Source organism: Labeo rohita, unplaced genomic scaffold (assembly GCF_022985175.1).
Source record: "Labeo rohita strain BAU-BD-2019 unplaced genomic scaffold, IGBB_LRoh.1.0 scaffold_61, whole genome shotgun sequence".
Taxonomy (NCBI): domain Eukaryota; kingdom Metazoa; phylum Chordata; class Actinopteri; order Cypriniformes; family Cyprinidae; genus Labeo; species Labeo rohita.
The window spans coordinates 19,677-30,108 of record NW_026129535.1 but is presented as its reverse complement, the minus strand read 5'-3'; the positions used below and the strand labels follow the sequence as shown (position 1 = coordinate 30,108).

Below are 10,432 nucleotides of genomic sequence, written 5' to 3'. Positions count from 1 at the left end.
TCGAGTAAAATTTACTCAAATTGAAGAAAATTTTACTCTGTGCCAGATAACATTTGGTCCCTCTCTGAAAAGAGTAAATGTTACTCTTTTGATAGAGTTGTTTTTCCAGAGTTAATTTTGCTCAATTTGGTGTTAATATTTTACTCTCTCCTGTTACATTTGACTCTATTTAGTGTTTTTTGAAATTAACTCTTGTACTATTTTACTCAGTTCAGAGGTACAAGAAATTTACTCTGCTACTTTTTAACTCTGTTCAGAAGAAAGTCAAATTTACTCTGCCAAAATTTACATCTCTTCCAGAGTTGTTTTTTATCAATTATGAGTGAACTTTAAAGACTAAATAACTCTATCCAGAGTTAATCTTTTAAATTACATCATTCATATTCTATCCTCAAAAACCCCTAAAAATAGAAATGAAAAACTTGCTTTTCAATCTGAAAAAAAAAGTCTACAACAAACTGTATACTCATGTCTCACAATTTTATTTTTTCAATCTCCTATTTAAATAATACACTTACATTTACAATATTACACTTGTGATCATGATCATTTGGTGGTTTCTGCATCTATATCATAGACAGTGTTTTGCAGAAAGCTATACACAATGGACAGGTCTTACAGAGTAGAGCATATTGGACAATTACAATAAAACAAGACTGGACTCTACTTCTCATCAGCCCAACAACAAGTAGATACAGCTGGAGACTCTCTCGAATGCCATCCAACTGCCCTTGGATACTGGTAACAGTCTGTAAAAGAATGAAAACACATTATTGCCAATGTGACTTAAAAGTTAGTCAATATACAGCATGAATAAAGAAACAAATGAATAAAGATGTCTGTCTTCCACCAAAGTTTATGTTTTACATAATTCCAACAGATTGTTACTAAATATGTGAAGTAGAAAATAGCAGCACAAGAACAATAATTTAGAGGACAGGTGATTAAAAAGATTTCTCCCAAAAATGAAAATTCTGTTATTAATTAATTACTCTCATGTTGTTCCAAACCTGTAAGACCTTTGTTCATCTTCGCAACACAAATTAAGATATTTTTCAAGAAATCTAGGAGCTTTCTGACCCTGCATATACAGCAAGGGTACTACCACATTCAAGGCCCAGAAATGTAGTAAGAACATTGTTAAAATAGTCCATGTGACACTGATTCTACCATAATTTTATAAAGCTACAAGAATACTTTTTGTGCACAATAAAACCAAAATAACTACTTTATTCAACAGTTCTTCTCCCCCAAGTCACTGTCCTCCACCATTAAAGACAGTATCATGATGCATGCGCATGCTTTGTAAACAAACGCAGCGCATGTGTGTTCCTGTGTCAGCAGCATCACACGTATGCATCAGGGTACTCTCGATTATGGCGGAGGATGGTGACTTGAAAGAGAAGAATTGTTGAATAATTATATTATTTTTCTTTGCGCACAAAAAGTATTCTCGTAGCATTGTAAATTACTGTAGAAACACTGATGTCACATGGATTATTTTAACAATGTCCTTGCTAAGTTTCTGGCCTTGATCGTGGTAGGACTCTTACTGTCTATGAAGCTCAAAGATCTCTCAAATTTTTTCAAAATTATCTTCATTTGTGTTCCGAAGACGAAAACAAAGGTTTTACAGGTTTGAAACAACATGAGGGTGAGTAATAAATGACAGAATTTTCATTTTGGGGTGAACTATCCCTTTAAGAGCCTTTCTGAGAAATAAGCACGTTCAAGATCATACAGTATTACAATATTATCAACTAGTGTCATTTGATATGCTTCATTAGTAGCTTCACCTTGATGAATTTCACAAGACGATCACATTTGCCTAGCTGAGATCTTTCCCGGTCTTACGTGGCGGTGACTTGAGAGGGTGGCAAAAGGTGAACCAGCATCAAAATGGAAGACAATTTGCTGTTCCAACCTGGAGATACAGAAACAAAATAAAAATTTCTTTTAGGTTTTTAGTTTTTCATCACAACCAAGTCTTGATGACTACAGATGTGTGGATGAACTGAGCTGAAACCTCTACAAGTATTGAAATGAAGTCATAAACTTATACATTATTTTTTTTATTCAGAGTCCTAAATGAAGACAATTTCTAACTGTAAATCTGCAACTCCTGTACTAGGCCCTTGCGAAAATATCAGGGTAGAAGTGTTGGAAAATAAATTGAAAATATTTGCAACAGCTACTTACATAACGAAACTTGCTCCTGGGGTCAACCAAGCATAGGAATAGGGAGATGATTCTCTTCGCAGATTCTTCCTTTAAACTACAGGAAGGGCTTTTTCTACACACACACAAACATAAACCAATAACATCATAAACATCAATTAACAAAGTACAGTATAAACAGCCTACCCATATTCATTTGTCAAATGTGCTACCACGATTTTTACCATTTCACCATTATTAATGAAAAGTATTAAAGATATTAAAAATGTTAAAGTTTCTCTTACCACGTTCCCAAAACATTTGAAATGTAAAAGGTTTTGAAGAAAAAAATATATTTCTTTGAACTTCATTCTGACAATGTTGTTGGTTTACATCCTGAAGAAACCAAAAAGACAAAGTTACAAAGTTAAACACAAGGCAATAACACTCAGTCAGATGATGAAAAAACATTCATTAGTGCACTACACAACATGAGTTATCTTTGTTCACTAATATGTTTTTAATTTGTAATAATTGCTTGGTTTATATCTTTAATGTATATGGCCTAATTGTAGGCTAGTATTAACATTGCACTGTTGTATGTCCCATTTCCAACGTTTTTTCCCTCTTTCTCTGTCACTGAGGTGGAGCGTTTATTAAATATTGTTCTTAGAATTACAATGAAGTGCAAAAGTTATTGTACGTGTTCCGCAGTGGTCAAAAAGGATTCAATCGAATTGTATTTTGAATTGAAACACTGACATTCTGCAATAAAATCACCGACTAGCCCTCGTAAATGTTAAAAATACCTTTCGTTCTCATGAGAAACAGTTAACTTACTGTCTAAATAGGACTAATCCACATCAAAATGGCCTTCAACAATCCAGTTAAGGCTAACGTTAATTTAACTCTTTTCCGAGTCAAGTACATGTGGTGCACAACTCGAGCCTATCGTCACAATAGTTTAGTGGAGAAACACTGATAGGCAGCTAACGTTAGCTAATTTCAATTAACGTTCAAAATAAATGTTCAAAATATATATGTTAGCTATTTGATTTCAAACTTTGCCTAACATTAACTAGTTTTCAAGCTGACAGGAGAAGGCAAGCGATCTCTTAAACATTCAAAACACATGGCAAAACGATCCGAGCTCAAAGCAAAGGCGAATATAATTAAAATAAATAGTAAGACTTTGAAACTTTACTTACTTTACCATCCAGCAGAAGTGTGCCGTCTTCTAAACCCAAAGCAGCAGCAGTCGATGGCCGTGATTAACAGTAATGGCGGATCAACGAAGGGATGAGAGTAAATTGGGGAGGAGTAATTTTGCTCCCACTCTACGGATAAATTTTACTCTGTACACTCAAAATACAGCAAAAACAACTATTTTTGAGGAAAAAAAAAAATTAACTCTGGAAAAACTACTCCGCCATTTTTCCTGTGTAATAATGTCCTTACTGGATGCAACAAATGCCTCATTTATAATGACTTTTATTGTTTTTGTCTCCTCGCAGGCATCATCGGGTAAAACATTTCCGTCACATGCTTGAATTATTCGGGCAGTCAAAAGTCTTAATAATTGTATTATATTATTATCATATTAATTTATTACATTAATTAAACAATTATTATTAAACAATTATATTAATTTAGTAAAATATAAATATCTTAGTGTAGGCTATATCTTTAGAGTTTTATAATTCATTATCTTCATGTCGATCCACCGGCTTGCATTTACTATTGCGTGTTTTCTGCGTAAAAATAAGGGTTGTTTTTGGCTTTGATTTAAACAGAGCAGAAGGGCTTATTGAAAAATGCAAATTCATTCTCTGCCAGCAGATGGCACTTTTCTCCAGGAATATAACCGGTAACCGCAGTAAACAAAGAAGCGCAGCACCTGACCTTGAAATTTGCAGCGCTCATATTTAATGAATTAAACCATAGCCTTTTGAAGTGGAATTTATTTCAATTTACATGTAGGTCTATATTTATTTATTTATTTATTTAATATATTTGTTTTCACAGGAATACCACCGTCTACCCGCGATCCCTCCCACGGTACTACATGCGCAGGTATCAACAGCATCACTGAGTTGTAGGTTGCAAAGTTAAGGGGACAAATGGGTTGAAATTTGTATGTATCGACTGTGTGAGAAGGATGCATTACATACAAGATCTGGCAACTGGACAACCTTAGAATATGTTGACGTGATTATAATAATGAGTTTTACCGGATGCGAACGTAGCACACATATAAAATATGCCCAGTGGGATCTTCATATAGAAAGATTAAAAATATGGGAGAAATACGGGAAAATCTTTAAACGGGATGATAGCGGGATAGAATGGTAAAATACGGGAGAATCCCGGGAAAAACGGAAGGGTTGACAGGTATACATTACACTTCTGAACAAACTTTGGTTAAACTGATTCTTCCAGTAACAGTTCTACAGCCCTATATTTTTCATGATATTTTCCCAAAACTGCCTTGTGCTCAGATGTGCCATGTGTTTAATGGAGATGGCACTGAAGCTATTGCATGCAAGACCTCCTATACTTGTATGTAGAAATGCTGAAATCTTAAACCAAGTGTACCTATTACCAAATCCTTCAAAGGGTCATCGGATGCCCATTTCCCACCAGTTGATATGATTCTTTAGGGTTTTAATGAACAGTCTATAACATACTTTGGCTAAAATTTCTCAATGGTAGTGTAAAACAACACCCTTTTTACCTTGTCAAAAATCAGCTCTGTTCAGAGCAAGCCATTTTGGTTAATGTCTCTTTAAATGCTAATGAGCTCTGCTCACCCTCCTCTCTCTTTTGTGAGTGGCCTTGATATGAGAGACTGTAAACTTCAGCCATATTTAGCCACGAAACTTTCTAACTAGCACATTATTAGGAAAGGTGATTTTATAAAGTGAAAGATTCATATAAAAAAAAAATCTGAAAAAGGAATCTGAGAACAGCCTGATTTGTCTATTACGCTAATTATTAACAGCTTATACCAAAATAGTAAGTGTTCTATTACACTGGTTACTCAAAGTGGTTAAATAGTAACTTGTCCTGCATTATACAGCCCTGAAAAACACCACACAGCTTTCCCTGCATGATACAGTGTAAAACAAAAAACAAAGAAAGAAAAAGCCCAAATCTGAGATTTGAGTAGTAAATTTTCAGCTTAGTTAAAACAAACAATTTTAATATACAATGGGTTATCAACATCAAAACAACACAAATAACATAGTTTTAAACAAATAAAAAAAGTTACATTTTAAATTATTTGCATGTACAATCATAACATGTACTTGGTTACAGCAGCAAGAAATGCAGACAAAAGAAGCTCAAAGTTAAATTTATAAATGAAAGGTAAATGTGTGAATTAAACAGGACCCCGATTTGCCAAGGGACCCCAAAATACAAAATCTGGCCCTGGTTGGAAATGGATGTCTTCTTAATCTGCCATCACAACCTTTTTAGATCTTCAAATTTCTGCCGCTGAGCTCATAAATTAAATCAAGCTTGATTAAGAATACATGCAAAAGTTGTGAAGTGTTGGAAATACTGACTGCCTTAAAAACTATAAATTGTTACCAATAATGTTATAATTTAAAATATAAACTAGAACCTAAATAATAAGTTCTCATTGCATGATATGTCATCATCAGGCACATGACCAAACAGAGTATAAATATATTGGCATGGATATCACAGTAAGAATAACATATAGAGCAATAATTAAGTGCCGACCAGCAATCTAGCTTAGGGTGCCACAATGGTCAGGCCCTATAAATAATATAAAATATGTACATCATGGTACACAAAGTAGCTTTCAGTGAGCCTGTATATTAACTGACAAGATGTCACTACCCAACCATGTTCAAATGAATAGGTAATGTACTATTCATTTGAACATGGTAGGGTAGTGACATCTAGTGTTCATTTTATGTATTCATTTTTAAATAGCCTCAATTGATTGGTGTTTTATTAACTGATGACTTGGTTACCAGATCGAATGAATTTTTAGCCTGTGCCTGCTATGGGATTGATTGTTGTTATTTTCTGTCAATTTATATTATAAATATGAGGATACTGCTAAGAAATCCATAATGAGTAGTAACAGACTATTACAGCTCACAACACATAAAAGCCTACACATAGATGCAAAGTATCTGGTGATGTTTTAGACAATAACCAGTTTAGATTCTTACACCATTCTTAATCAAAACTTTAAGTAAGCGTTCTTTGTATTATTTGACTTAACCTAATGCCAAGCTTGATATCTAAAGATTTTCCATCCATGCAAAGATATTACAAGTCCATGTTTACATTTGCTGACAAGAGGGCTTTTTTTCAGGGCAGTTGATTTTAAGATGTCCAAATCTAATACAGAAATCAAGATTAAAACTCTCTTTCAGCCACCAGCCTTTAATATCATGAGAACTGAGACAAGCTTCCATGACTGTGACACTGAACTTTAAGAAGATGGTAGGCCAGTCAAATCTAATTTGCTAATATCCATGAGAAATAAATGTCCACTCTTCACAAAATATACTTCTATACTCTGTGCCTAAAATAAATAATAATACAATTTTTTTAAAACCATCACTATGTAACTAATGTTATAGGTCCATCACTTCTTGGTAATTTATAGTGGAATAGTCAAATCACTTAAGGTGATTTGACTATTCCACTATAAATTACCAAGAAGTGATGGACTTATAACATTAGTTACATTTTAATATTTGAACCTAGAGTTACATTAAACCTCTCCTAGAAGTAAATAACAATGCTATAAACCTGAATGTATGCTATAAAGCCAGAGAGGACAGCTTCTCTGCACGCGTAGGTGTACTAAGGCATGTATGACTTCATGTAACACACCATTTAGTCTGTTGGCTAAAGACAAATTTGAAATCTGAATATAAAATGATCCTTTTCATTATAAAATGATCCTTTTTATTAAACCATAGTTCCCGTAGATTAGTAGTGTCACTTATAGTCAAGTGTGTTTCTAAATTTCTGTCTGACATAAAACCTAACTGTAGTCTTTTCTAAAATGATAAACTCTACATCTTTGATTTAAACTTTAAAAGTAAGCGATGAGTGATGAAATGAAAGTATCCAAGCACTAATTCACTTCACTTCACTTCACTAAAAAAATAAAAAAATAAATAATATATCTATCTATCTATCTATCTATATCTATATATCTATATATATATATATATATATATATATTAGATTTTGGGAGAAAGCTTTGTCTAACCCAGTTAAAACTGAGTGCATAACTGTAACTAGAGGGTTCCCTAATGATGGATGTACCAGCTTTTTGGGAGCTGTTCTATCTCTATTAGATCTTCTCAATGGCACCTCATAGCTTTAGTCTTCTCAAACTCTTTGGGTTCTTTTATATTTAATCCTTCCTCAATCTCATCCAATCCAGTGACTTTTCCATTTATAGGAATACAATGTTCAGTCAGATCCGTGATAGGAACATTAGGAATGCTGTCCTCAGCTCTTACTGTCTCAGGTACAGGTGAGTGTTGAGCTTGACTGACTTCACAGGTTCCATCACCTTCAACATAATGAGGTTCAAATACTTGAGCTTCAGGGTTCAGTGTAGACATATCAACGCTGGTTCTAGCTATCTGATCCTCAGGAACAGACTCATTCACCATTTGAACATGCTGGCCATCTGATATTCCATCCTGAGACCTTTGCTTGGGTCTGGCTTCCTCTTGAACCATCCTGCTGTCCTCCTCAACATTTGGCTGGATGCTTTCTAACTCAGGGTATGGCTGATCGATAAGAGACTAGTACTCAACCTCATCCTACACCTCAGACAATTCTGGATCTTGACTTTGTGATGTGACGTGATGGTACGTCTTTCACAATGGATGGAAGAAATCCACATGGCAAAAGCAGGTCTTTCGGGTCCATCTGTATGTTCAGGAATGACAACATAGACAGGGGAATTTTCCATCCATTTGAAAACAGTATTGTCAGCATGCTGCCCCTGTAGTTTGTCTCCACGCCTCTAGAGGTCCCCTGTGTTCCCCTCTGCCTTGGTTCTTTCTGGTGTGGCCTTGTTAGCATTATTCAGGTCACCTGTGCCTCATTTCCCCCAGTGTATTAAAGTTGTGTATTTTCCCCTGGTTCCTCACTCAGTTTTTGAGTCTTCACCCTGTGTTTTCTGCCTTGTCTTGCTAACGCCTCCTGAGCTACCTTAAGTAAGGTATCCTAAGTTTTTTTTTTTTTTCCTTAGTTGTTACCGTTCTCTGGTTTTGTGTTCTCCCCTTGTGGAGTTTTTATTTTCTCATGTGATTTTTGTTCCATTGTTTTTGCTGTTAATACCTCGGTCTGAGAAGAACTTTTGTTGGATTATTCTTGCAAAGACTTTTTTGCCTCAAGTGTTTCGTTTGGGTCCAACATTAACACTCCCATGGCTCAGTGGTAAAACTCTCAACCACCACGCGGGGGCCATTCGCGAATAGTTGTAACTCAGCGACAGCCAATGAAATTTAAGGATTACAACAGCTGGCCAAAGAGTGGAAATGATGTCACAGCCAATCAGATTTTTCCATGCATTTATTTGGACCGGGGTTCGAATCCCACTCAAGCAGGTCTAAACCATTATTTCACACAGCTTTGTGCTTTTTATAAAACAAAATTATAGAACTTAACAATATATTACACCTGCAAAATATTTTAAATTTGTGTCTTGCCTTTTTGGATCATAAAGCAAGGTATTATGAATAAATGATTAGTATTAAAATAAATACAGTAAAATAATAGTTTCATGGTTATATAAATATTAAATATTGAATAGCTTTTAAAATGTAAATAAGAGACATATACATTTGACTCAAACTGATTAATATTCAAATATTGAATGAAAATTGATTGATGGAATAATTTAAGTCGCACTTAATAAGTTAAATGACCAATTAGGTGTTTCCAAAACCATGTAAACTGTAGAATATTAGTCCTATGTAATAGAACACAGCACTCATGAAGCAAATTTTAATTTTCGGTAGTTTTTATTAAATGCTTTAAGCACTTTTTAAGATTAGTAAATATTAATCCAAAACAGTAAGTAAAAATAAAAATAGAATTCTGACAATATATGCATATTGCAATCTCATACTGAAAAATAAATAAAAATATACAGTATATACATGAGTTAAATATTTCTAAGGGGCAAAAGATCAAGAAATATCATTTATTTCCTTTATTCTGCCACACATCTCTGTCTTTCCATTTCGTAAAATGCAGACTCTTTAAACTCTTTCCAGGTCATCTCTTTCTGCATGCCCTGAGGCTGGTTAATGAAGGGCAACATACATAGTTTCCTGCTACATCAAGAAAGCCTGTGTGTAATGTGAGGGCTGTCTGGACTGCTTCAGTTTCATTTTACAAAATCTGCACAAGTGACCGGTTGTGCATGCCGTTTGAATCAGTAGAGGAATTGGGTATATCATTGCTGTATACTCTTGAGAATGTCTTTGTTTTCTTGGTGTTTATTAAGCTTGTTGTCAATGGCCTCCTTCATTGGAGATGTCTAGCATTTGTGGTCCAGTACAAACACCCTGCCACCAGTCTTCACAGGTCCAGTACAGGTGCTCATAGGGGAGGCCAGCATTGGCAGAGGTGGCATATACACTACCAGTCAAAAGTTTTTGAACAGTAAAATTTGTAATGTTGTTTTTTTTTTTTTTGTTTTTTTTTAAGAAATCTTTTCTGCTCACCAAGCCTGCATTTATTTGATCAAAGCTGAATTTTCAGCATCATTACTCCAGTCTTCAGTGTCACATGATCCTTCAGGAATAACTCTAATATGCTGATTTGCTGCTCAAGAAACTTATTATTATTATTTTAAACAGCTGAGCACATTTTTCATCAGCATTTATGTAAAATAAAAAGCTTTTCTAACACACACACACACACACACACAAATATATGTGTGTGTGTGTGTGTGTGTTTTACTTTTATTTAGCAAAAGTAATGATCAAGACATTTATAAGTAGGACTGCACAATTAATCAAATTTCTAATTGTGATTATAATTACAGATACCACAATTACGTAATCATTCAAAGGCACAATTACAAAAAAAAATAATAATAAATATAGCTGCAAGCAGCAATTGCGGGGCCAAGCACAAAAGAGGCAGAATGAGGAGTTAAGCACGGCAAGGAGCAGCAGACCGACTACAACAGTGAGTAACTTAAGCCATTTTAGGATAATATCAGTTGAAATGGCTGAAAAATCAT

The 10,432-nt window shown here is 34.5% G+C and overlaps 1 long non-coding RNA gene across 1 annotated transcript; it reads right to left on the bottom strand.

Annotated features, from left to right (window-relative positions):
• Positions 1-463: 463 nt before the first annotated feature.
• On the bottom strand, positions 464-3,443 carry LOC127161311 (uncharacterized). Its single transcript, XR_007827008.1, has 5 exons — positions 3,366-3,443; positions 2,463-2,553; positions 2,200-2,293; positions 1,797-1,924; positions 464-749 (listed from the first exon to the last, which is right to left on the bottom strand). It is a non-coding gene; the product is annotated as an uncharacterized LOC127161311 (long non-coding RNA).
• Positions 3,444-10,432: the final 6,989 nt, after the last annotated feature.